This window comes from Cervus canadensis, chromosome 18, assembly GCF_019320065.1.
Source record: "Cervus canadensis isolate Bull #8, Minnesota chromosome 18, ASM1932006v1, whole genome shotgun sequence".
Lineage (NCBI taxonomy): Eukaryota > Metazoa > Chordata > Mammalia > Artiodactyla > Cervidae > Cervus > Cervus canadensis.
In genome coordinates, this window is record NC_057403.1 from 63,656,387 (window position 1) to 63,684,029 (window position 27,643).

Here is a 27,643-nt window from a genome sequence, read left to right on the forward strand (position 1 = left end):
ATTGACAATTATTATGCCTCCCATTAGTCATCTCTCCTCTGGGCTGTACAAATTTAGTTCTCCTGATAGCAATGAATCATGGGACAAAGTGTTCATTTGCATTATGTGCCAGCTCTTTCAATCAAACTCTGTTTTTATAACACTTCATTGCAAGTCTCCTTAACATCTCTCTGTTCGGAACGTTAAATTCAAGGCTCTTACAACAAGGAGCCTGTCGCCCCTCTCTCTCCCTCCCTCCAGGCCCAGGTCTCTGGTACTTTGTGTGGGCGCGGGGCTGGCTCCCCTTCTCCTGCACAGGAGCCAAAGCGGGGCAGCAGATCAAGACTCACAAGAGAGCTGACAAAAATTGATAATAACGAGCCAATCTACATGGAAGAGACTCATTACCAAGCTAGTTACCAATACGTTGGGTTGCTGGATTTCTGCCAATAGACTGGATCTCTTGTAGCGAGCAATTTTTCACCAGCTTATAGTGAATCTCTTCAGCTTAAAAATACTTCAGGGAAATCACCTTTACAGTAAAAAGAGAGGAACGAGTCTGCAGTTGTGCATGTGTGAGGGGCATATTGGTGGTGCCGAAAACATCACAGACATTTTCACCATTTCTTAGCTTTTAGTGTCTCACAGCTGTGAGACATGGTTGTGGTTGCTTTCCAATCCCTGCACCAAATAACTGCTTAATTTTCAAATGCAACCATCTCAGGCAAAATAATAACTCACGTGGAGGTGAAACGCTCATGATTTGGGGTCTGTGATGCAATGTCCAGCTCTTGGAATCCAAAAAGACATGTAAATTGGGCGAGGAGGGAAGAGAGAATAATTGAATTTTGATTCAAACGGGAAAAAATGATCACTGTAAGCCTTTGGTTTTCATTATTTGGAGATTTCCGTCAGAAGGTGTTTTAGTCCACTCAGGTTGCTATAGCCAGGTACCATATTCTGAGTGGCTTATAAACAACAAAATTTTATTCCTCACAGTTCTAGAGGCTGGAAGTTGGAGATGAGGGTGCCAGCGTGAGGTTCTGGTGAGGACCTGCTTCCTGGCTCGTAGACGGTTCATGCGTCCTCACATGTTGGAAGGGGTGCGGGATCTCTCTGGGGTCACTTTTATGGGATCACTAATCCCATTCACGAAAGCAGAGCCTGTCAAAAGCCCCAACTCTTAGTATATCACCTTTGGGAATGGCATGGCAACATATAAAGTCTGAATATGAAGACATTCAGTCTACAGTAGAAGGTTTGGATGTTGGCTGTGCACGGCACGGGTTAGGCATTGCATCCAGCTTTCCACTTCGTCTCATTGTGCATGCGCACAATTTCAAGGAGCCAGGATCAAAGTACTGTGGTGCCAGCCTGCCGAGCAAGTTCAGATGAGAGCTGCCTGTTCTCCTGTGGGTGGCATGCCCAACCCCCCCACCCCATCCCCAAAGAAGCAGTGTTTTGTAGACAGAACTTTGAAACGCATCAGAGAGAGACAGATATGCATTGACTGAAATCGGGATCTTGTTCATGTGCTGAAGCAAGTGCAGACCACGTGTGGAGTGTCGTGGACCCTGCAGCTTTGCTTTGTGAAGAAGACCAGTGTCAGGTGGGCACCTAGCTCTTCCTCCTATTGGGGCTACAGCTCCTGCTATAGATGTCGGTCTGAACTGAAGGCTTGGGCACCATGGCAGCTGCAGCTGGGACCTCTTTGGATTGTCTGTGGCTCCCATCAGCTGCTCTCCACTGAAGATGCTTGAAACAGCCTGCCTTTCACTGTGGGTTTCTGCACATATTGTCTCCTACCCTAGGCCGTCTGCTCCTTAGAGATGGGCGCCTTTCAGTTGTCCATCCCCTGTCTGCACCTGACTGGAATGGAACCAGTGTTCTAGTCACCCGGTGACTCAAAGTTCGCTGTGTGTGGTTGGAGCCTCTTGATTCTGGTTTCTCCCAGGTTTGCCCCTTCTTTTGCGGCACCTGTAGCAAATGACTGAACGTCTCTATTCTTCAGTTTCTTTATTCATAAGCTGAAAGCAATCACACCTTCCTTCCAGGGTTGGCACAGATAGCAGGAGGTGACAAGCTGCAAAGCTGGGCACAGTGCCAGCCCCTTGGCAGGCACCCAATGCATATTAGCTACTGTGTTATTGAATTGCCCCAACTCTGCCCCAAGGTCAGGGACGGAAGCCGGATTCTGGCTGGGGAAGCTGGCAGGGGCCTGCTGGGCTGCCTCTGCTGTGTGTTCTCATGACAAATTATCTGCTAGAGGAGCCATGAGTGATGGTCAAAGTGGCATCTGTCAGAAGTAGGAGAAGCTCCACCCAAGACCAAAGGGTTGGTCTTTGTCAGAAAGACCCGAGGCAGCGCTACTTTGGGCCACAGCACCTAAGGGAAGAGCAGGCGAGAAGCCTCACGTGCCTGGGCACCTGGAACAGGGTTGACAGCCCTGACACTTGGGTTTCAGTGGGGCACATCGGGCGAAAGGCGCTGACGGAGCAGCAGCTTGGCCTGACCGGTGGGAGCCAGTGACCTGGTGGTTGCTCCGTCCCTGACGGGCAGCGTTGCTGCTTGGCGGCAATCAGGACACGTGTCATGTCTCAGCCGGTGGGCAAACCCTCTTCTGCCTTCGGCTCTGGCTCTGGGCCATGTGCCACCTCAGGCAAGTAACCTGCCCTTTCCAGGCTCAGCTTCCCTATCTGCGAAATGGGAATGAAAACTGCCGCCTCATAGAACTCTTCCAAATCCTGAACCACAGGGCCCAAAGGGGCTGCCAGAGTCCCACTCATGCTGGCTGCCTGCCCTCAGGTGGGCGCTCCACACTCTGTACTTGGCTTTCTCATCATCTGCAGACACCCAGAGGTTCTGAAGCTAACAGTGTGAGAAGCACTTAGAGCAGTCTCTGGTTCACAGTCAGCCATCAGTAAAGGAGCTTCCATTATTTTCTTTAAGACCCTGTCCACCCCAGCCTGGAGGTTGGGCAATCCGGTGACCTGCTGAGGCACTGGGGAAATCAAGCCTGAGCTCCGTCATGCTGAGATCTATGCAGATGCACTGTCCTTTGGAGCTGGAAGCCAGATGCTCCTCATGGTCAGAACACTCACATGATGGAATCCTTGGGTTTCGGTCTGGATGCAGGTTGGGCTTAAGACCCAGTAAGGGAAAGATCCACGGCCTCTCCCTGAAGAGCGTTGGGTCCTGGAGTACCGCTCCCACTGGTGCATAGACAGGTTCTAAGTGGGGCTGCTGCTTGGTTGGGCTCAGCTGAGTAGTGGAGCTGGGATTATGACCCGGCTCTGTAAACCCACAGTTGGCCTTTGTGATGTGTCTGCCCAGATCCTTGCTGCAGAAGTGGTTTTCCCTTCACTGAGCAGAGCGCCTCTTGCCATCTCACCCAGTCTTCCGGTGAAGGACCAGGTGTCTCTAAGCCATCCTTGAAAGCTCACTGTGCCTCCTGCTTTTACCTCCCAGGGGCTCATTCTCAAGTCAGCACAAAGCTTAGTGATCTGGCCCTCCATGCAGGCGTCTGAGTCAGGCCCCTCACCCCCCTGCAGATACATGAAGTACAAATCCGCTCAACCAGCAGATAGACTCTAGAGGCCTTCCTCACAAGCATGAAGAGTTCTTGAGTTCAGGCTCCCTCTGCACAACAGTGGATGAGCTTTCATCCTCATCGTGAGAGGCTGGAAACAACTCATCACATCTGCAGTAACATTAGGGTTTAGGGCAACCCCACAAGGGATGGTTTGTATGAGGACTTTTTATATGGCAACTTAGAGCATCTAGTTTATGGTTTTAGATTTAACAACCCAGCTACAAGTGGGGGAGTTTGGGCTAAATCCTGACAGATCATCTAAACATCTAGACATTTAGCAGGCTGGAGAACATGTAGCAGATAAATACATTTAATTTTTCATCTTAAAAAGTTCTCCCCTTTGCTCCCTCTGAAACTTTCCATTTCTTCAGAATTGGGCACAGGCCTCAGTGGTATGTAATTTCTAACCCTAGGAAGGCATCTGAGCTCTTGCGGTCAGCATTTTTCAGCATCTGCGGCTCACAAGGGACTGGGCTTGGGTTCCCCTTGTCTCAGGTATGAATAAAATCACAGTTTGAAAGGGAGAGAAACTGAAAGAGAAAAGTTTCATTGTAGCATTATTCATAAGAGCTAAGATATGGAAGAAAACCTATGTGTCAGTGGATGAATGGATCAAGACGTGATGTACATACACAATGGAATATTATTCAAGCATTAGAAAAAAGAAAATCCTGCCATTTGTGACAACATGGATAGAACTTGAGAGTATGATTTTAAGTGAAACAAGTCAGGCAGAGAAAGACAAAAGCACTCACCTGTATAATTGGTAAAAAGTTAAACTCACAAAAAGAGTAGAATGGGGCTTGCCACGGTTTGGCTGGGAAGAGGTGGTGGTGTGTGTATGATTGTGTAGACCTTGGTTAAAGGATGCAAACTTCCAGTTTTAAGATGGATAAGTTCTGAGGACCTAATATGCAGCTCGGTAATTATAGCTAATAATGCTATGTTACATACTTGAAAGTTGCTGAGAGAGTAGATCTTAAATGTTCTTACCACAAAAAAGAAATGGTAATTATGTGACATGAGGGAGGTGTCAGCTAAGGCTTTGATAATCACTTTGCAACACATAAGTGTATCAAATCAATACTACACAATGTAGGTCAATTATATTTCAATAAAGTTAGGAAACAGAAATCCTTGATGAAGTGATAAAAGTATTAATGTTAATTTTTTTAAAAGAAAGAGAAAAAAATTGAAGCTGCTGATGGCCTTCTAGGAGGTGTTGCCTCTTTAGAGAGGAAATGCTGAAGGAGGGGAGACAGAGATTGATGAAGATGGTCTTTCTTCTATAGTGCAGTGATCTTGGTCCTAATGCAGAATTTTCCTCTTGTCAACTGAAGAAAAATGCACAACCTAAAAGTTGTGGGTTTAGTTTTATTCAGTGAGGACTTACTGAGTGAGGACTGTAGCCTAAGAGACAGCCTCTCAAACGGCTCTAAGAAACTGCTCAGTTCAGTTCAGTTCAGTTGTTCAGTCTCCCAGTCATGTCTGACTTTTTGTGACCCCATGGGCTGCAGCATGCCAGGCTTCCCTGTCCATCACCAGCTTCTGGAGTTTGTTGATGCCATCCAACCATCTCATCCTCTATCAGCCCCTTCTCCTCCTGCCTTCAATCTTACCCAGCATCAGGATCTTTTCCAATGAGTCAGTTCTTCGCATCAGGTGGCCAAAGTATTGGAGCTTCAGCTTCAGCAAACTGCTCCCAAGAGGTAAAGGAGAAGCCAGGATGTAGAGGAATTTTTTGCTGGAAAACAAAACCCCAAACCATGTAGTCAAACATAAAAATATTACTGTTAATAGCAACAAACAAACAAACAAAAAGCAACAAGAAAATAAAAACAGACATTTCAAGTGAACGATTTTAGTGCTTTTCTATGTATGGGATCAGTGGGTAAAGAATCCGCCTGCAATGCTGGAGATGCAAGAGATGCGGGTTTGATCCCTGGGTCAAGAAGATGCCCTGGAGGGGGTCATGGCAATCCACTCCAGTATTCTTGCCTGGAAAATTCCACGGACAGAAGAGCCTGGTGGGCTATGGTCCATAGGGTCACAAAGAGACAACTGAAGCGACGGAGCATGCATGCATGCATGTATGGGAAGATGTGTCAGTAAGAGTCTGGGCTCTTTGAAATTATTTCTTAGGTATATACCCTAACTATCTAGGGCCAGTATCCGAAGCACAAAATATGTCCCGTTTCCCTCCTTCCTGAGTTCTCCCTCCGGGTGCACCGCGGTGGGGTTAATGGCTGCAGTGGCCGAGGGCTTGATCCTTTCAGGGCTGGAAAGGCAGGCAGCGTTCCCTCCACGCCCCCAGCCCCCTTGCTTCCCAGAACCTGGGTCTCCCCACCTGCACCACCATCTCCAGTGCCCCCTATGCTCCTGTGACACGTGCCAACTCTGTCTAGAGAGGCAGCTTTGGGGACCACAGTCTGTCTATGGCCACTCCTGGGGCCTCCTATGGGGGAATCAGGGGTGGTCAGCAAGGGGACTCTGGTAAAGGAGTCCCAGGAGGTCCATCTCAAGGAGCAAAGCAGAGAGGGGATGCTGGATTCAGGAGGAAGGAGCAAATAAGATGACCATCACAGTTCTCACAGTAGAACCATTAGCCCCCTCAGTTTCTCCCTACACAACAGAGCTCCTCAACATCCCAACAGGAAACAGGCTCTGGGGAGTGTGCAACAGACAAATACACTTAATCTCTCCTACACAGAAAGAGCTGGGTGCCCCTCCTTCCATCTCCCCTGAGTTCCCTGGGACCTGGCAAGGTGCCGAGCAGTGTGCTCTAGGATCCAAGAATTCTGACATTTATCTAAATTAGTGGTTCCGTGTCCCTGTCATCCTGAACCTTTTGGCAGAACCACACATTTACTTGATTCAGAAGGTGAGAGAGTAAGAGCTGCTAAGGAAAGTAGTTTGGACACATGTAGGAAAATTGGCACTTTTCCTCCTGAAATCTATTTGCTCTAAGGCCACAGACAGGTTGTATATGTAGCTAATTAAGCAAGAAGTGTGCAAGGATCAGAAACAAAGGCCATTGCACGACTTTGTGGCCACACCTCACCCCTGGCCTTGTGCAGGAAGGACTCTCTCTGACGCATTGGGATATTGGAGCAAACTGCACTTTCTCTGTCATTGAAACTCCCTTGAGGGTTGGGGGGCGGTGCTCCCCAGGATCTGGAGCTGACAGCCTGTCCCCACGAAGAAGGGCCCACTGGCCTTTGCTCTGACCTCCAGGGCCAGCCCCGGTGGCTCTTTGGGTGTATTTCCCGATGTTTACTGTAGACATCTGTCACTCCAAGGGAGACTATTTAAATACAACATGTCACCTTAAACTGTTTGCTAATTGAGCAGTGCTGTGGGATTTCTTGATGATCAGTGCCACATGCAAGTACTTATTTAGAGAGATCCAAATAAGGACATTTTCCAGAAAGGCTGATTAGTCCATTCTAGTCACCGTTTTCAGAATTAAGATAGTCACCTGCAAAATTGTAGGAAGAAAATAATTTTCAATAAATTAGTTTGAAAAAACAAGAAGAATGAGTTGCTCATGGAAAACTGTTTTCCTTTATCTCATTCTAACAGCAGAGAGGTCTGGAGCCCGGACACTCTCCTACCACAGCGGCCTTCCTAGGCCTGCGCAATGCTGAGCTTTCAAGACGGTGATCAGATGAGGTCATCTTGATGAGACAGATCATCAGCTTACTTCTTGGTGAGTGAAACTCCTTGTTTTTAAAAGATCCCAGGCTTCATCCTCTATCTCGCCATCCTGTCTCTGAGAACTGATGCTCTGCCTGCAGTGACTGAGAGTGAAGTAGGGAAGTGCATTGCATCTGCCTGGTCCTTGGGAAAATCAGTCTCTTAAGGGAGAGATGCCTGTTCATACCTGCAGTGGGGCCCAAAGACAGAGGACTTGCCAGCCTTTAGGAGTTCTGTTGAGCCCCTCATTCATGGGGACCAGGGTACAGGCTACCCTAGCACCGGCCAGCCTGGTTGAACCTTCCCCACCCCACCCGGCCAGACAGAGTCCCAAGAGAGCAGGGGCTAGAGCTCAGAGGAGCTGGGATGAAGCACCCGGGAGACATTCTTCACATGGGTTGCTCCAAAAGTTGCCTTGACGATGGGGAGCTTGGTCACTGACAGGAGACGGGAGAGAGCGTGTTGGGAGAGCTTACGTTTGGAGGCCAGACAGGGTTTGCTGGAGAATGACTAGCCAGCTGATTCCTGTGAATCTGTGTGGGGAAGTTACCAGAGGTTGGCAAAGCAGCTTGGGGGTATTCAAGGACATCATCCTTTTAACCTTGGGAGACCACTAGGGGCTGTGAGCAGGGCATGGCCTGAGGAAATATAGGCTGCCTCTTGATGGTGGACCGTCTAATTCCTTTTGGAGGTTGACCCCAAACAGATACTGCAGTTCCATCAGCAACTGTGAGGGGGGAGCCAGGCTAGCCTCCCCAAAGTGTGCCTGCAACCAACTGCAATTCCTGTGCAACCAGCCCAATCCTGAAATGGGACTCAGCTTCTCCAAGTCCAATTGCCCTTGGACTCTGCTTGTTTCATACTGGGAAAGAGTGTTTTTGGTTGCACCCCCAACCTTGAGCTGGCTATTTAATTTCACTGAGCTGCAGGTTTCCTCCTGGAAGTGGGACTAATGATCCCTCCTTGCAGGGTTAAGAGGGTAGTGGAGGGGTACAGTGCAAGGCACGTAGTAAGTTTTCAGTTGGATACCAGACCTTTGCCTTACTTGACCCGTTCAAATCAAGACTATTCATTGTTTGACCTTAACTGACTCAGCAAACCATTCAAAACACTTCACTTCAATCAAAAAAAACAAAACAAAACAGGTAATTGCCCGCCTAAGTAGTTGCATTAGCCTGTTATTCTGTCATTTTCCCCCAATAAACAGATTGCCTTCCTCTCTCTTTCCTTTCTGTGTATGGATCTGGAGGATTTGAAATGTGCAAAGCAACTGGATCGGTCAGTTATTGATCAAGAATGATTTATGACCCCTTCAGGTAAAAAGCTCCTCATAAACACAATTTAGTAGCTGCCACCATCAGCCTCTTTGCAGCTCAGAGACACAGGTCTCAGGACTCCTGCAGGGAGATAACCCATAGTGAGTATTAGTGAACAGATTGCTTTATTTAGCAGCACTTCAGTAGTGTTGGGTGGGGGTGGGGGGGTTCCCCACTCTAACCTGTGTGAGAACAGCAGTGACCTCCCGGGCTCAGGCAGCCATGCAGACTGTGTGATGGCAGGAGGGTGGTGGCCTGGATGTGTTCCAGGTCTGTCCCTTGCTGATATATGTTACTCGTGTCCTCTTGGAATCAATTTTGTGTCTGTTAAACAGGATTTATGCTACTCTCTCCTTCCTTCCTAGGGCTTTTGCATCCCTGGAGATAAGAATGGATACAGAAGGCTTTCTGCAATGCTGAGCCCATAGGACAGCATGCTTTCCCCTGCCCCCCAAGTGCTCTGAAAGAGACCTTTTTGCTCTTGGACATTGGGGCAGCTTCCAGACAGCCCTTTGTGCTCCTAATTCTTTCTCCTAGTGCTCTCCACATTCCACAAAACATACACACAAGCAGGCACGCCAACCACACAGCTCCATTCTGTAAGTCAGTGTCAGATTCATGTTTTTAAAGCAGAGTTCTGATCAAGCCTTCCTCTCACTCCATAACCTTCAAGGCTTCCTATGCTTCCAGGACAAAGTCCAGGCTCTCCAGCTGGGCATTTAGACCTTTCAAAACTGTCTTAGCTTTCCTGTTAGAGTGCATCTTGCCTGTGTCCTACCTCTGCGTGTCTTGGTCTCACTGCAATGCCTCACGCCTCCTCGCTGTGCCCGTCCATTTGCTCCTGGCTCCCTTCTCCCCCGACTCTGGGCTCTCTGAGGTCAGCACTCAGCACAGGCCCTTGTGTCTCCACTTCCTGAAAACCACTGCTATTATCTTCTGTGCAGTGCCCAGACAGAATTGCTGAATTAAGAGAAATCCAACTGAATTGAAAGTAAAGTTTCTGTCCTCCATGCAACTCAGATGAGGATATTTAACCACAGTTTTACCATCAAGGAAGCATGTGGCTTGGCCACGGGTGTGGTAGGTGATTTCAGAAAGATCACTGTGACCTGGGGACGCAGTTGGCTCTTCCCTGCCTGCAGGAGGGTGGTGGAGCTGGCCTGGGATTCTCCCAGACTTCACTTCTGCGTCATATGCGTCCTCTGTGGTCTGCCCCAAGTGGGCACCTCATGCTCCCACCTGCTCAGCGCCCATTTCTCCTCCTTTCAGCGACTTTTCCTAGAGTCACATGCCTGTCATTCTCAGGCCAGGTGGCTGGGAGGGGCTGACCCTTGACAGAGATTCTCTCCTTGACTCCAGTCAGGCTCCACTGAACACTCTTCTCAACTAGGCCCTGACTTTTAGGCTTCTGTGTTCACCTTTGTCCTGTTCAATTTTAGCAGAAGTCCTGCTTAGCTTTTCCACAATCCTCTGCCCTTGATATCTGATCAGGCTCCTCATCGCCTGCCCTGCCCAGTGCGTCTGGCCACCTGGCCTGCCTTCAGCAAGACTCCTGTTAGGTTGCTTCAGCCCCCGTTTCCCTCACCTCTGATGTTTCCTCTTAGCAGTTTTCCATCCATGGACCCTACCTGCTCCTTGACTATAAATTCCCATTTTACCCAGTTGCTTTTGAAGTTGAGGCCAATATCTCTCCCCTACTGCAAAACCCCATTTCAACAGTGTAGGTGTTACAGAGAAACCCAGGAAGAGGGCGAGGTTACCCAAGGCCACCACACAAACCTCTCATCAGGTCTTCTAACTCCCAGGCCTTGTTATTGAGGTGAAGCCTCTCCACAGTTTCTCTTGGAAAAAGACAATTCGCTAACATTGGAATTTCAGGCCCCTGACTCTCAAGGAGAATAGCTTTATTCCCAGCGGGTCCTGGGGACAGCGTAGCCATGGCATTCACCTTGGGTAGAGCTGTGGCCAGGGCTCCTTGCTCTGGGAGATGAGCCCCTCACAGTCCTCTGCTAAGGACTCTTCCTTTTTCCTGAAAAGAGCTTACCGCCCCCTTACAATATCCCGTCCTGGGGACAAGGCTCTTTCAATGTCCCCCACTGGAGATTGTAGGAGGTTGTTCTCATGCAAACGATGGTCACCTTAGGGGCCCTGTTTCGGCTGTCTCACTCCCAGCAGCTGTGTCATTGTCATTATGGGACCTGCAGGTGCCACCTGGGGAATCTCATTGTCTTTGCCAGTAAATGAGATTCACTAGGGAAGCTGCTGGGCAATGGGGAGGAGCAGGTTTGAGGTTTCCCCTCTCTCTTTTCTGAGCACAGACTTGATCAAAATTGCAGCAGGGTCTCTGACATTCACTTTCAAAGCCTCAGTTGGCTGATGCCTTAGTGTTCAGCCATCCCGTTCCCCGCCTGCTCCAAACTCTCACTTACATCTGGGCTGGTAATAAGAGAAAAGTCTCCTCTGGGGAGGTGAGGGAGTCCTTCATCTGGGATAATGTGGAGAGAATCATTATAGACTGTGGTTCTCAGAAACACAACGTATCTACCAATTGTGAAGAATGTATGGGAAGTAAGTGATATCCTCAACCTTTATTTGTCCTTCCTAGTTTCATTCCCAACTTCTGTGCAGGTTCCTGAAGGGGCTAGAGGGGATGTCACGGACATGGTTGGTGGCTTTTGTGTCCACGCATCCAGTGATTGCAGATGTGTTGAGCTGGAGCCCACACTGGACAAGAGGGGAGGAGTGAGCAGAATAAAGTGGCCATCACCACTGGTGTGGACATGATTGTGGAACGGCCTTGCTTTACCATGAAACTGTGTGGTTGATTACATGGTGCATGGTTGGGTTCTGTAGAAGCAGAGCCAAGATGGGAATTCTTGTGGGGGGATTTTTCGAGGGACTGCTCTCAGAAGAAACCTGACAGGGTGAGGGAAGCAGGACAGGGCGAAAGCCAGGCTATGATGCGGGCTCAGCTGTAGTCACGACATGTCTGGTCTTATGGGGCGCTCAGGAGGGTGAATGGCTCCATGGAGTTTTCTGCACCTGTCAGGGAACTGGGTTTAGTAGCCCCCTATCTTTGGCTCCTGTGAACTACCCTGGGGGTGGCCCACATCTCATAGACATCTCAGGGCAGGTGGGTTCTCTGGGAAAGGGGTAGCTGGGAGCCCTCAGCAGCTCTGACCACAGCAGCCGACAGCTGGGGACCACGCCAGGCCTGAACAGAGGAGCGGAGTGGGACCCACAGCATCTACTGCAGTGGGATTCAGAGCCAGACTGCCTGCGCTGGAATGCTCCCCTTCTAAGTCACGGGATCTTAACATCTCTGTGCTCAGTTTCCTCATCTGGAAAATGGGTCATGATTGTAATGCCTCCTTCAGAGGGTTCAAGGCAGCGGCACATGGTGAAGGCTCAGTGGAGGGGGCTGTGATGAATGCATTTAACGGACAGGAGCTTCCTCAGGGGCAAGGTGTTCCCTGCCCCACTGCAGCAGGAGCCTCAGCCCTGAGACAGGAACCCTCCCTCGCCAGCTCAGCAGCTGCAGGACAGGGGAGGGCTCAGAGGAGGACAGGCTCAGCTCTTGCGGGGAGACAGATGCAGAGGAGCTTACATTCCAAGCAGTCCCTTCACACTCTCCTGAGGCTCTGGGAGAGAGAGGCTGCTTGACAACTGGATTTTTTATGCTCTTCCAAACGAGCCTATAAAAATTCAGCCCATTTGGTTTGCATACAGAAACTTTGCTTTAAAAAATCTTTGAGTTATTTGCTCCTTTCTCCCTTATCAAGGAGAAGTTATTTCAAAGGAAAAGGGTGCAGGGAGCAGGGCCATGCATATGTCAGCCTTATTTCCCTGTGGGTTTGTAACCCTGGGGGACTTTGCTTAAGCCCACATGACATTTGTTACGTTGCTAGTACTTTCTTACCCAGAGGGGCTCAGTCCTCACTGGCACATTTTCCTTTTTATCTTTCTGAGAGGGAGGGATGAGCTCTATGAAAGCAGGGGGAGGCGGGGAGAGGGCAAGTGTTTGCATTTGTGTCTCTGCTTCTCTTCCCAGGCTCCTTCCCCTCTACCCTGCCAGCCCCCTGGAGGCTGCGCTTGCTTGGGGGCTCTAAGGAGAGTTCTGCAGGTTGCAGAGAAGGAGGGCTATGCCCTCCTGCAGCCTTAGCCCGGGGAGGGCATGTTTGCACCCGGCACATGCACACCTGCTCTCTGGGCCTGGTCTGTGCACTGCACAATCACCACATCTGTTCTTTCATTCAGTTGTGCAACCATTGCTGAATAGTGCTGTCAACACGCAGCATCTTGGGGCTCCTGCTGCAGGTTCTGCCTTGGCTAAGTCAGACAGGGTGCCTGCCTCCCCTCACAGAGCTCACCCTCTCCTGGGTGGTGTGTGTGTTACCGGAAGGGGCACCCCTTCCAGGGACCGAGAATAGGCTCTTGTCTAACACTTGAAAATGAAGTGTCCGAGGAAACACACATGCTGATAAAGCAAAAGGCTACTGGAAAGTGGGGCTTGAGTGGAGAGCAGAAGGGTAAGGGAACCCAGGAGAACTGCTCTGCCGTGTGACTTGCTTCCCAGGTGGCGCTTTGGTAAAGAACCCACCTACAAAATGCAGGAGACGTAAGAACCACGGGCTCGATCCCTGAGTCGGGAAGATCCCCTGGAGGAGGACATGGCAATCCACTCCAATATTCTTGCCTAGAGAATTCCTTGGACAGAGAAGCCTGGCAGGCTACAGTCCATAAGGTCTCAAAGAGCTGGACACGACTGAGGCGGATTAGCACACACACATGTGACTTGCCGTCTCAGGTTTTACCGTAACGGAGTTACTTTCCAGGTTGCTTCTGGCCAATCATTTCGCTTGTGCCCATATTTAGTCTGACTCGGGTTCCTTCCTGGCAGCAGGTGCAATTCAGCCAAAAGGGGTTCTAGAGCAAGGGTTTCTGCGAGGATGGCCAGATGTATTATGGGTTGGTGTCCCCTCCCTCCTGTTGGCCCCTCTCAAATTCTTCCAGTTGGGGGCAGCTTATTAATTCCGTGTTCCTTATCAGGACCTTCGGTGTGAGACACCTCATGCAAGTGGCTATTACTGTGCACGGCCAGGAAAGGCGGTTTCCCGCAATGGTTCCCTAACATGTACAGTCACTGAAGTCAGTGCTGGGGGCAGAGGGCTGGGGCGAGGCTGGGGCGGGGCTCCTAAAGATGAAGACACCTGAGCTGGCTGCTGACTAGAAGCTGGAGCGTGAAAACGGGGGCGCGGCTTCCAGCTGAGCGCGGGTGGGGCACGTGAGGAGCGGCTAGGGCAGCCGGCTGGGGCGTCAGGCGCCACAGGGATGCAGCTGGGGGTGATGAGGGATGGAATGGAAGAGGGAGCAGAAGACAGTCCTATGAGCCCTGCTAGGGAGGGTGCCCTTTGTCCTGGCGAAGGGCATGTGGGTGAAAGAGAGAGCTGTGTGGTGCACAGTGGAGATGAAATGGACAAGCAAAGCCTGGGGGAAGGGCCTGCCGAGGTGACGGCAGTTATCTAAGGGAAAGGCAGAGAAGATGCCAAACAGAAGAAACCGACCTGACAGATTAGGCGAAGGGAGAGTGAAGGGTAGGCGATAACTGAGCTTTCTGGCTTAAATGATGCGGAAGGTGGGCACACTATCTGAACCAGACATGCCAGGTAGAAAAATGCTGTGTGTCCCTAAGCAAGTATTTGTTAAATGCACAAACATATACTGTAAAGATAGATGCCCCTCCCATTAATCTGGAAAGTCAATGTAACTCTGATAAAAAATCAATACAAAATTTTACGTGGTTTGTTAAAATCACTTCCAAAATCGACTTGGAAGAATTAAAGCCCAAGAATAATCATGATAAAGCTAAAAATGAAGAGCAAAGGAGTGGTACTTTTTCTATGAGATATCAAGAAGCTATAGTAAGTGTTGAACATGTAGTATTACCTCCAAATAAATATATAAGTAGACTAGATGAGTAGCTCTTCTCATTCACTTCTGCACTGTTCATGGCTGCATGCACCCTGCAATGGAAGACTTGAGTCCTTGTGACTGAGGCCATAGGCCCAGCAAAGCATAAAATATTTACTACTTGACTCTTCATAGAAAATGTTTGCCAATCCTTGGCCTAGAAACAGATCCAAGAATTTATGAGAACTTAGTGTAATGTCCAGTTGAAGACGGCCGCATAGAAGGATGTGTACTCATCTCCTCCTGTGAGAGCACAAAAATTTCAACTAACAGTTGAACAATCATTGGCAGGAGGATGCTGGGATACCCCCCCCCGCCCCCGCCCCGAAAGATACCCCACATCCAAAGACAAAGAAGAAGCCACAACAAAATGAAAGGAGGAGTACAAATACAATAAAATCAAATCCCATACCTGCTGGGTGGGTGACCCACAAACTGGAAAACAATAACGCCAAAGAAGTCCTCCCACTGCTGTGAAGGTGCTCAGCCCCACACCAGGCTTCCCAGCCTGGGGATACTGCAAAGGGGCTAGGGATCCCCAGGGAATCTGACCTTAAAGGCCAGTGGGATTTGATTACAGGACTTGCACAAGACTAGGGGAAGCAGAGATCTCACTCTTGGAGAGCACAAAGAAGCAGGGGAAAGGGGCAGTGCTCCACAGGCAACTGAACCAGACCTAGCTCCTGGTGTAGGAGGGCCTCCTGTGGAGGTGTGGGTTGGCGGGGGCTCAGCGCAGGGGTGGGGGCACCGGCAGCAGGAGTCCTGGGAGGTGCCCCCTGGTATAAGTCTTCTTGGAGGTCACCATTAGCTCTACCGTGGAGCCGGGTGGGCTCCAGGGCTGGGTTGCCTCAGGCCAAACAACTAACAGGGAGGGAGCACCACCCCACCCATCAGCAGATTGAAGCTTTATTGAGCATGGCCCCGCCCACCAGGGCAAGTCCCAGTTTTCCCCACAACCAGTCCCTCCCATCAGGAAGCTTACACAAGCCTCTTAGCCTCATCCACCAGAGGGCAGACAGAAGAAGAAGAGCCACAATCCCACAACAGTTACAGCAAAAACCACATTACAGAAAGTTAATCAGGATGAAAAAGCTGAGTTACGTCCCAGATGAAGGGACAAGATAAAATCCCAGAAAAACAACTAAATGTAGTGGAAATAGGGAAGCTTCCAGAAAAAGAATTCAGAATAATGATAGTGAAGATGACCCAGGATCTTGGAAACAGAATGGAGAAGATGCAAGAAATGTTTACCAAGGCCCTGGAAGGACTAAAGAACAAAGAGGGATGAACAATACACTGGAAGAGAAATCAATAGTAGAATAACTGTGGCAGAAGAACAGATAACCGACCTGAAGGACAGAATGGTGGAAATCATTGCTGCAGAACAGAACATAGAAAAAGAATGAAAAGAAATGAGGACAGATTAAGAGATCTCTGGGACAACATTACATGCACCAACATTTGAATTACAGGGGTCCCAGAAGGAGAAGAGAGAAAAGACCTGAGAAAACATTTGAAGAGATGATAGTTGATAACTTCCCTGACATGGGAAAGTGAAGAGTCAGCCAAGTCCAGGAGGCAGAGACTCCCAGGCAGGATAGACCCCAGGAGGGACACCATGAGACACAGTAATCAAACCAACAAAATCAAAGACAAAGGAAAATGTTAAAGACAACAGGGGAAACATGACAAACAACATACAATGGGACTCCTATCAGGCTATCAGCTGAACTCTACAAAGACAGACGGGAACTCAACAGAAACTCTACAAGACGACGGGAATGACAAGATATATTTAAAGTGACGAAAGGGAAGAACCTACAACCAGGAACACCAAGAAACATCCAGATTTAATGAAGCAAAACTCTCACTCAGATTTGATGGGAGAAATCAAAAGCTTTCCAGACAAGCAAAAATTAAGAGAATTCAGCACCACCAAACCAGCTTTACAACAAATGCTAAAGGGACTTCTCTAGGGATGAAACACAAGAGAAGGAAAAGACTTGTACAAAATAAACCCAAAGCAATTAAGAAAATGGTAATAGGATCATACATATCAATAACTACCTTAAATGTAAATGGATTAAATGCATCAAACAAAAGACATAGACTGGCTGGGCAAATGAAACCATGTGCATGTAATGTACTTCCACTTACCACATCACTCTACTTAGCTCCCCAAATTGTATGTAATTATTTTATATTGTTAAGTTAATCATATTTCCATTATGGCTTGCAACTGTAATTATTGTTTGGTCTTTATCTGGCTATTGATTGCCAAAACTGGTAAACATTTTTTACTATTGTGGAAAAAAAAGAACTTAGTGTATGATGAAGATGGTATGGCAGATCAGGGGGAGGAAAAAGACAGCTTTCCTAGAAGAAGAAAATTAAAATTAGATTCTTTCTTCAGATGGATTAAAGATCCAAATATGAAAAGCAGAACTTTATAACCTTGAGAAGGTAATAGAGGATCAGGTCTTCATCATCTCAGTAGAGAAAAAGACTTCTTAGGTAGTGCACAAAAAGCCCATATGTAGAGGTGTCATCTGTGCTGTTGGAAGAGGGTGTTTGCTACGACCAGCCCGTTCTCTGGGCAAAACTCTGTTAACCTTTGCCCTGCTTCCTTTTGTACTCCAAGGCCAAATTTGTCTGTTCCTCCCGGTATCTCTTGACTTCCTACTTTTGCATTCCAGTGCCCTATGATGAAAAGGACATCTTTTTTTGGTGTTAGTTCTAGAAGGTCTTGTAGATCTTCATAGAGCCATTCAGTTTTAGCTTCTTAAGCATTAGTGGTTGGGGCAAAGACTTGGCTTATTATGATATCCAGTGGTTTGCCTTTGAAATGAACCAAGATCATCCTGTCATTTTTGAGACCGCACTCAACAGCTGCATTTCAGACTCGTTTGTTGACTATAAGAGCTACTCCATTTCTTCTAAGGGATTCTTGCCCACAGTAGTAGATATAATGGTCATCTGAATTAAATTCATCCATTCCTGTCCATTTTGGTTCACTGATTCCTAGAATGTCAATGTTCACTCTTACCATCTCCTATTTGACCACTTCCAATTTACCTTGATTCATGGACCTAACATTCCGGGTTCCTATGCAGTGTTGTTCTTTACAGCATTGGGCTTTACTTTCACCACCAGACACGTCCACAACTGGGCACTGTTTCCAATTTGGCTCAGCCTCTTCATTCCTTCTGGAGCTATTTCTCTGTTCTTCTCCAGGAGTATTTTGGAGACCTACTGACCTGGGGGGTTCATCTTTCAGTGTCACATATTTTTGCCTTTTCCCACTGTTTATGGGTTCTCAAGGCAAATATGCTGAAGTGGCTTGCCATTCCCTTCTCCAGTGGACCACGTTTTGTCAGGACTCGCCACCATGACCCATCTGTCTTTGGTGACCCTGCATGGCATGGCTAACAGTTTCATTAAGTTACACAAAGCTGTGGTCCATGTGATCATTTTGGTTAGTTTTCTGTGACTGTGGTTTTCATTCTGTCTTCCTTCTGATGGATGAGGATAAGAAGCTGGTGGAAGCTTCCTGATGGGAGAGACTGGCTGTGGGGAAAATGGGGTCTCACTCAAGTGGGCAAGGCCATACTCAGTAAATCTTTAATCCAGTTTTCTGCTGATGGGTGGGATTGTGTTTCCTCCCTGAGGTTTTTTCTGAGGCCAAACTATGGTAGGGGTGATGGTGGTAAATGCGACCTCCTTCAAAAGGACTTACGCCAGCATGCTGCAGCTCCCAGGACTATTGTAGTCAGTTCTCCTGACCCCCAGCAGGCCACTGTCAACCCACATCTCTTCCAGAGACCCTCAAGCACATACAGGGAAGCTTGACTCAGTCTCTTGTGGGGTCACTGCTCCTTTCTCCTGGGTCTTGGTATGCACAAGGTTTTGCTTGTACCCTCCAAGCGTCTCTGTTTCCCCAGTCCTGTGGAAGTTCTGTAATCAAATCCTGCTGATCTTCAAAGTCAGATTTCCTGCAGATACTCAGTCCCTTTGCTGGATCCCCAGGTTGGGAAGTCTGCTGAGGGATCTAGAACTTCTGCAGCAGTGTGAGAACTTCTTTGGTATAATTGTTCTCCAGTTTGTGAGTCGCCTGCCTGGTGGCTCTATAGTGGGGCTAATAGTGACCTCCATCAGGAGGATTTATGTCACACGCTACGCCTCCGGGACTGCTGTTGAAAGAACCTCTGTCGCCGCAGCAGGCCACTGCTGACCAATGCCCCCACAGGAGACCCTCAAACAGTCAAAGGCAGATCTGACTCTGTCTCTTGTGGGGTCAGTGTTCCTTTCCCTCCGTCCTGGTGCGCACAATGCTTTTTTTTTTTTTTTTCATTTATTTTTATTAGTTGGAGGCTAATTACTTTACAATATTGTAGTGGTTTTTGTCATACATTGACATGAATCAGCCATGGATTTACATGTATTCCCAATCCCGATCCCCCCTCCCACCTCCCTCTCCACCCGATCCCTCTGGGTCTTCCCAGTGCACCAGACCCGAGCACTTGTCTCATGCATCCAACCTGGGCTGGTGATCGGTTTCACCCTAGATAATATATATGTTTCCATGCTGTTCTCTCGACACATCCCACCCTTGCCTTCTCCCACAGAGTCCAAAAGTCTGTTCTGTACATCTGTGTCTCTTTTTCTGTTTTGCATATAGGGTCATCGTTACCATCTTTCTAAATTCCATATATATGTGTTAGTATACTGTATTGGTCTTTATCTTTCTGGCTTACTTCACTCTGTATAATGGGCTCCAGTTTAATCTGTCTCATTAGAACTGATTCAAATGAATTCTTTTTAATGGCTGAGTAATATTCCATGGTGTATATGTACCACAGCTTCCTTGTCCATTCGTCTGCTGATGGACATCTAGGTTGCTTCCATGTCCTGGCTATTATAAACAGGCACACTATGTTTTGTCTGTGCCCTCCAAGTGTCTCTGGTGGGCATGAGGTTTGACTTTAAACATGATTGCACCCCACCATCTTGTGGCAGCTTCTCATTTGCCCTTGGCAGTGGGGCATCTCTTTTTGGTGGGTTCCACCACTCTCCTGTCGATGATTGTTGCAACAGCTAGTTGCAATTTTGGTGCTCTTGGAGGAGGAGATGAGCACACAGCAAATCAAGACCAGGAGCTGACTGTGGCTCAGATCATGAACTCCTTATTGAAAAATTCAGACTTATATTGAAAAACATAGGAAAAGCCACAAGGCCATTCAGGTATGACCTAAATCAAATCCCTTACGAATCTACAGTGGAAGTGACAAATAGATTCAAGGGATTAGATATGACAGACAGAGTGTCTGAAGAACTACAGATGGAGGTTCATAACATTGTACAGGAGGCAGTGATCAAAACCATCCCCGAGAAAAAGAAACGCAAAAAGGCAAAATCGTTGTCTGAAGAGGTCTTACAAATAGCTGAGAAAAGAAGAGAAGCAAAAGGCAAAGGAGAAAAGGAAAGATATACCCATCTGAATGCAGAGTTCCAGAGAATAACAAGGAGAGATAAAAAAGCCTTTTTAAGTGAACAAAGCAAAGAAATAGAGGAAAACAATAGAATGGGAAGGACTAGAGATCTCTCCAAAAACAAATTAGAGATAGCAAGGGAATATTTTGTTCAAAGATGAGCACAATAAAAGATAGAAATTTTATGGACCTAACAGAACCAGAAGATATTAAGAAGAGGTGGCAATAATACACAGAAGAACTATACAAAAAAAAATCTTAATGACCCAGATAGTCATGATGGTGTGATCACTCACCTAGAGCCAGACATCCTGGGGTGTGAAGTCAAGTCAAATCCTCAAAGATGATGCTGTTAAAGTGCTGCACTCAATATACCAGCAAATTTGGAAAATGCAGCAATGGCCACAGGACTGGGAAAGGTCAGTTTTCATTACAATTCCAAAGAAATGCAATACCAAAGAATGCTCAAACTATTGCACAATTGGACTCATTTCACTTGCTAGCAAAGTAATGCTCAAAATCCTTCAAGCTAGGTTTCAACAGTATGTACACCAAGAACTTCCAGATATGTTTAGAAAAGGCAGAGGAATCAGAGGTCAAATTGCCAACATCCCTTAGATGATAGAAAAATCTGGAGAATTCCAGAAAAGCATCTACTTCTGCTTCATTGACCACACTAAATCTTTTGTGTAGATCACAACAAACTGTGGAAAATTCTTAAAGAGATAAAAGTTCCAGACCATCTTACCTGTCTCCTGTGAAACCTGATACAGGTCAAGAATCAACAGTTAGAACTGGATATGGAACAATAGACTGGTTCAAAATTGGGAAAGGAGAATGTCAAGGCTATATACTGTCACCCTGCTTATTTAACTTATATGCAGAGTACATCATGTGAAATGCCAGGCTGGATGAAGCACAAGCTGAGATCAAGATTGCTGGGAGAAATATCAATAACCTCAGATATGCAGATAACACTACATGGCAGAAAGTGAAGAGGAACTAAAGAGCCTCTTGATGAAAGTGAATGAGGAGAGTGAAAAAGCTGGCTTAAAACTGAACGTTCAAAAAATGAAGATCATGGGATCTGATTCTATAACCTCATGACAAATAAATGGAGAAACAGTGCAAACAGTGGCAGACTTTATTTTCTTGAGCTCCAGAATCACTGTGGACAGTACAGTAACCATGAAATTAAAAGACACTTGCTCCTTAGAAAAAAAGCTATGACAAACCTAGACAGCATATTAAAAAGCAGAGACATTACTTTGCTGACAAAGGTCTGTCTAGCCAAAGCTATGGTTTTTCCAGTAGTCATGTACAGATGTGAGAGATGGACAATAAAAAAGGCTGAATGCCAAAGAATTGATGTTTTTGAACTGTGGTGCTGAAGAAGACTCTTGAGAGTCCCTTGGAGTGCAAGGAGATCAAACCAGTCAATCCTAAAGGAAATCAACCCTGAATATTCACTGGAAGGACTGATGTTAATGCTCCAATACTTTGGCCACCTGATGCGAAGAGCTGACTCATTGGAAAAGATTCTGATGCTGGAAACATTGAAGGCAGGAGAAGAAGGGGATGACAGAGGATGAGATGGTTGGATGACATCACTGAATCAATGGACATGAGTTTAAGCAGACTCTGGGAGATGGTGAAAGACAGAAGCCTGGCGTGCTGCAGTCTGTGGGGTTGCAAAGGGTAGGACATGAGCAATTGAACAGCAGCATCAACAACAAAAAACTCAGCTCAAAAAATGAAAATTTTACTATGTGACAACTTATTATTATACTACTGCTATTATGTACATGGATACACGTGTATGCTCACATACATGCACACAATCTCTTTGGCAAGAGACAGCATAAGCCAAGTTTACAGTCAGAATAGAAGAATGCAATTGCTGCTGCTCATAGAGTTGGGCCCAGTATAGGTCAAGAAGTCCTGAACGTGAATTGTTTGGCAAAGGACAAATAACCCCATAGAAAAGTTAGGAAAGGTTAAGACCTAGAGTTTCAGCAAAGAGAATCTATTAATGGCAAAGATAAATGAAAACTACTTAGCCACATTACTCATCACAGGAAGACAAAATAAAAGGAACATGCATTCAGAAAGTTGGATGATTCATCCCAAGTATGGAGAAGTAGAGAAACAGGAAAATTTGCACAGCTGGTGAGAGGGAGAACTTTCAGCAGCATTTCAGCAACATCTGATAAATTGAAAGTGTGTCCTCTATAACCCAGACATTTGCTTTTCATACTCTGTCCCAGAGTGTCTCTCACACACATGCAGAAGGGCATTGCTTGCAGCATTGTTTGTGATAGTACAGGAAACAAACCACCTAATGGCTCTTAAAGTGAGAATGGACTTGGGAATTATGGTGTATTCAAGTACTGGACATGTAGTACTTGTGGTAGCAGAAACCTATCTTGAAAAGTTAATGCTGACAGAAAAAGGAAGTTGAGATATAAGTTGTGATAGCATTTATATAAATGAAAAGATTCAGTATATGTGCTGCTGAAGCAAGCACAAATTAAAAGATTCATAAGGCAATATATTTGTTGTCTATCTGTCTATCTATGCCTTTAAAGTTAGGTTAGGCATCTCTTATAATCTTCACCAAAGTAAAATAAAAATAGCAATAAAAACATAAAAATGGTTGCAGGGGGAGCCATTTAATTAAAATTGTAAAGCTCTAATTTTTTTCACAGAACATTATTTTTAGCAAAATCAAGAGCACATTTTCTTTTGTTAATCACCATGGCAGGCATGGGGTTGTTTATTTCATTATCTCGACACATCTCAGATTGAAAGAGAGGAAGAGAGGCAGAGTTGGGAAGCAGGCAAGGAGAGGCTTTCCCCTCTTGGGGACTGAACTCCTGGCGCTCAGAGCTGATGTCTGTGAACCACTGAAGAGCCCCGCAGCCTGGGCATCTTCTGTGCACGCAACTACCTTTCTACCCCTCAAATACGCTGCAGGCACCTGGGCTCAGGAGGCTCGGAGGGACTCTCTGGGGAGGTGAGGCAGACGAAGAAACTCAGAGGGAATCCCGTAGGAGGCCTGCTGGAGTGAGGCCTCGCTGGGACGGTGTTCACCTGTGTGCCTCCGCCCTGTGCGTACCCCCCTCCTGGCACAACTCCCACACACCCCCAGATACAGGTCTGTCACTGTGAGGTGAGCAGAAGTAACACCATGGCAGGCAGCTTAGATTAGGAGTAGGCCTTCCTACTTCTGGGTGGTAAGATTATCAGGCCATCTGGATACAACCAATCAGCATTTGCTTAACACTGACCGCTGTTTGCCAATTAGGAAATTAGGAATGGGGCGGAAACCCCCGGGAAAGTCCCGTGTGCGCGAAAGTTTTGACCAATGAAATTGCTTTGCAAACTTGTAACCAATCCACTTAAACCAACTACCAACGGCGTGTGCTCACCCTATAAATTTGTGTAACAGCTTGGGCCCGGGGCTCTCTGACTCTGCACCACTGCGTTGGTTGCGGCAGAGGCCCTGACTCGAGTCAGTAATAAACTTCCCTTTTTGCGAATTGCATTGTCTTGGAAGCCTTCTCTCTTCCTGCTCGGGGATTCGGACATCAGGCATAACAGTCACTTCCTTCAGGAAGCCTTCCCTGACCTCCAGTCTGGATCCCAAGGGCCGCCTCCCCTGTGGTATCCTGCTGCCAGCTCTGGCTCTGCTTCCAGTGCCCTGCTTCCACTTGCATTTTAGTCGGGGTTTTGGGCTCCTTCAGAGTCGAGGCAATGAGGTCTGCACCCCCAGACCTCACACAATGCCAGGCTCACAGTACATGCCCCATACTTTGTTTTGATGATGTGAGCAGAGAGGTGGCAAGGTGTTTGGATAGGATGGGGGCTCAAGACAGCTGACGCTATAAGAGCCAGTGTAATCAGCAAACAGTCCCTGCATCAGGCCAGCCAGGACTCTTTACTCAAGGGCAGAAAACTCAACAGATGCCTCCAGGAAAACTTACCAGGTCACTTAACTGGAAAGCCAATGTAGCCCAGGCTCATCTGAATTACTGTTATTTGGAGCAGGTTTTTCTCCTCTTTCTGTCTCTCCCATTCTCTCGCTCCCTCCATCCTTGCTTTCTCCATCTCTGGATTCCACTTCTGTATGGGAGCCATTCTGTCACTGCTCTGGGCAGGAGAAGAGAAGGCTGCCATAGACGCAGCCCCTCCAGCAGGGCAGAGCAAGTTACTCTCCAACAATTTCCCAGGATTAGCACTGCCTAGCTCTGATTGGGTCCTGTATCCATCTCTGACCAGTTGGCATGGCAGGGTGTGTATGTGAGTGGCTTGTGCTTGCCGGGAACTAGGGGTGAACCAGCTCCAAGGCCTGCAACAATGCTCTGAGTGTAGAGAAGGGCTACCAGCCACCGGTGACTCTTCCCTGTTGGGTTCTGCAGGGTGGTGCTTCTGGCTCCTTTCCCAGGAGCTGTGGCTGAACACGAGCCATAACTATACACTGGCTGTTCAGAGCTCGGAAGTTGTTCCTGTTGGTGTTACACTGTGTGGTTGGCCATCAATTAAGCTGTGGGTTCTGCATTCAGAGAAGATGGAGCTTTACTCTACACTTGGTTGTAAATCTGAGGCATTTGCTCATCTCTGTGGGCCTCAGCTAGACACTAAGAAAGAAACTGGACACACGTGGCCAGGACCCAGCCTCAGGGGCCGGTGGGAATAAGGAGTGATGTGAGGTTCCACATGTAGGCTTCTAAAACTCTTGGGATTATTTTTCAGCATAATGCTATTCATAGAGTTGCTCAAAGTGGACATTTAAGTGTGTGGACCACCAGCTGGGGAAAATGCCCAAATGAGAGCCTCCATTATTTTCCGTTTGCTCAGTCATTCAGCACACATTCATACGGAGACTTTGCGGAATGCACAGCTGCTAAGATGGGACTTAAAGAAAAGGTGTCCAGAGCATTAGTACTGGTATCAACAAGAAAAAGCACAGCCACACTTTCACGGTCTGTGGTGATTCTCACAACAGTCTCTGAGATAGCTGCACCATTACTAGGTCGGGGTTATAGAAACCAAAGCTTAGTGAGAGCCATGGGTGACAAAGTGACAGAACTAGTAACCGACAGAGCTGGGGTTCAAACCCAGCCTGATCTTAATTCTAGAACTCGTGATGCTTCTCCTTTTTTTAATTTTAGATTAAAGGATAACTACTTTACACTATTGTGATGGTTTCTGCCATACATCAGCGTGAATCAGCCACAGGTACACATATGTCCCCTCCCTCATGAACCCCCTCCCACAGCCCTCCCCGTCTCACCTCCTGAGGTAGACAGAGCATTGGCTTTGGGTTCCCTGCAACACACAGCAAATTCCCACAGTCTGTCTATCTTACATATGGTAATCTGTATGTTTAAATGCTACTCTCTCAAATCGTCCCACTCTCTCCTTCCCCACTGTGTCCAAAAGTCTTAGAACTTGCACTTTTAAGCATCATACATTTTTTTCTGCTGAGACAGAATTGCAGGATGACTGATTTTAAAGCATGCAATATTTGTAGATACAAATATCAGCCTCCTACCATATGTGTACTCCTGCAAACAGATCACTTTTTTTTGAAATCCAAATCCCTATGTGAAACTGACCGTGGGAAGTCACAAGGGAACACCAAAGGGAACTTCTTTTGTTAAGAAAGTACTGTCTTCTAAACTACATTGCTTTGATAAATCAAAGAAGTTCTTCTTCTTAATCATAACTAGAGCAGTCATTGACTGAGCTCCTGTGCTACCAATCAGGCACGATTCTAATCTACTGGTGTTAATAGCTTTTCCTAATGGTCCCATGAGGAGGGATGGCAGGGGTCAGCTGCCTATTCGCTAAACCTCTTTGTGCTTCCTCCCAAGCACACAGCTAGCTCATATTTCCTAGCCCCCCCTGCAATTAGGTGTGACCTTGTGGCTGAATTCTGCTCAATGCACAATGGGTGAAAGTGACAGGTAATGCCCTGGGACTTTCTCCACCTCTCACCCTTTCTTGGAGACCATGGAAGTCAAGTGGGGCCACAACACAGATTGAGCCTGACTTCCTGCATCAGTATGGGAGATGTCTTGCCTTGGGCTTTACCTGAGCGAGAGATAAACTCCTGCTGTGTTAATTCACTGAGACTTGGGGATACTTTGTTACAATGGCTAGCATTGTCTTATAGCTAGCTATTACCCCCTTTTAATGACTGTACAACACATATTCTTTCCACCCTTGGACATTTCTGAAATTATTAGGCTGGATCTTAATTCTTCCCAGCACCTTACACTTGCTATCGGCCTAGACTGAGGTCTAAGTCCAAGAGAAAAGATTTGCATTTGTTTCTTCCACTACCTTGGGCCACTAAAAACTTGAGTTCTCTTTATTTTTCTTTAAAAATTTTTAAAAAAAGTTTGCATTGGGGCATATAACTGATTTACAATGCTGCATTATTTTCAGGCACACAGCAAAGTGAATCTGTTACACAAATACATGTATCCACTCTTTTCAGGGTTCTTTTCCCATATAGGCTATAGCAGAGTGTTGAGTAGATGGAGTTCCCTTTAAATGAAGCTCTCTGTTTCAGGTCTTCTGGACTATACCAGGTAGTGTCAATGCAAACTTCAGACCCTCTTGAAGACCAGCTCATGGTTCAAACTCTCATGAGAGAGTTTTTTCCCTCCTTTATCTGGTGCTGCAGTTGAGACAAGCAAGTCTGTTTGCCACTCTTTGTGTGGGACGGTTTATTTCGCATGTATTCACATGTGGAGGGTGTGATGGTCAGCTTAACTGGGCTCAGCAGTGTCCAGACAGCTGGTAGAACATTCTTTCTGGGCACGTCTGTGAGGATATCTCTGGAAGAGATTAGCATCTGAATAGGTAGATTGAGTAAAGAACATCACTTTCACCAGTATGGGTATGCACCATCCGATCTATTGAGGGTCTAAATAGAATAAAAAGGCAGAGGAAGGGCAAATTAGCTCTCTCTGCTAGAGCTGGGACAGCCATCTCCTGCCCTTGGACAAGGCTACCCTTCATTCTTAGGTGCTCAGGCTCAGACCAGGACTTCCTTTCCGCCTGCTCCCCCAGCACGCTCAGGTGTTAGGACTTGCACTAAACTGCCTCACTGACCTTCCCGGGTCTCTGCTTACAAACAGCACATCATGGGACTTCTCAGTTTCCATAAACACGTGTGACAGTTCCACAAGCAAAACAAATCTCTCTACGTATCCTGTTTCTCTGTAGAAAAGTTGACCCTTGATGCTCTGGCTTTATTTGGGGAGCTCCCACTGAACACCTCATGTTAGGCATTTTTCTTTTTAGTGGCATGTAAATAATGTTGCATCTCACATTCAGTTTGTATCTTATATTCAATGAAATACAGTATCATCTCCAGTTTATAGACGGAAAATGAAAATATCTGAGGCACAGACAGGGCAAGGAATTCTCTAGTCAATGTCAGGGCTGCAGTGTGGACCTAAGGGTCTTAACCGCCATGCCACTGCAGCGGTTGCCCGATGACCGCACTTGGCCACCAAACAGAGGACAGGTAGGGTGCCGGCTCAGGGCTGGAACCAGCTCTGCCATCATCAGGGGTTTGAATT

At 47.1% G+C, this 27,643-nt stretch overlaps 1 long non-coding RNA gene across 1 annotated transcript in view; it reads left to right on the forward strand.

Annotated features, from left to right (window-relative positions):
• The window catches only part of LOC122420556, a 250,652-nt gene that overhangs the window by 165,584 nt on the left and 57,425 nt on the right, over positions 1-27,643 (forward strand). The window contains exon 3 of the long non-coding RNA XR_006263317.1: positions 7,154-7,280. This is a non-coding gene — a long non-coding RNA (uncharacterized LOC122420556). The remainder of the gene's footprint in view (positions 1-7,153; positions 7,281-27,643) is intronic.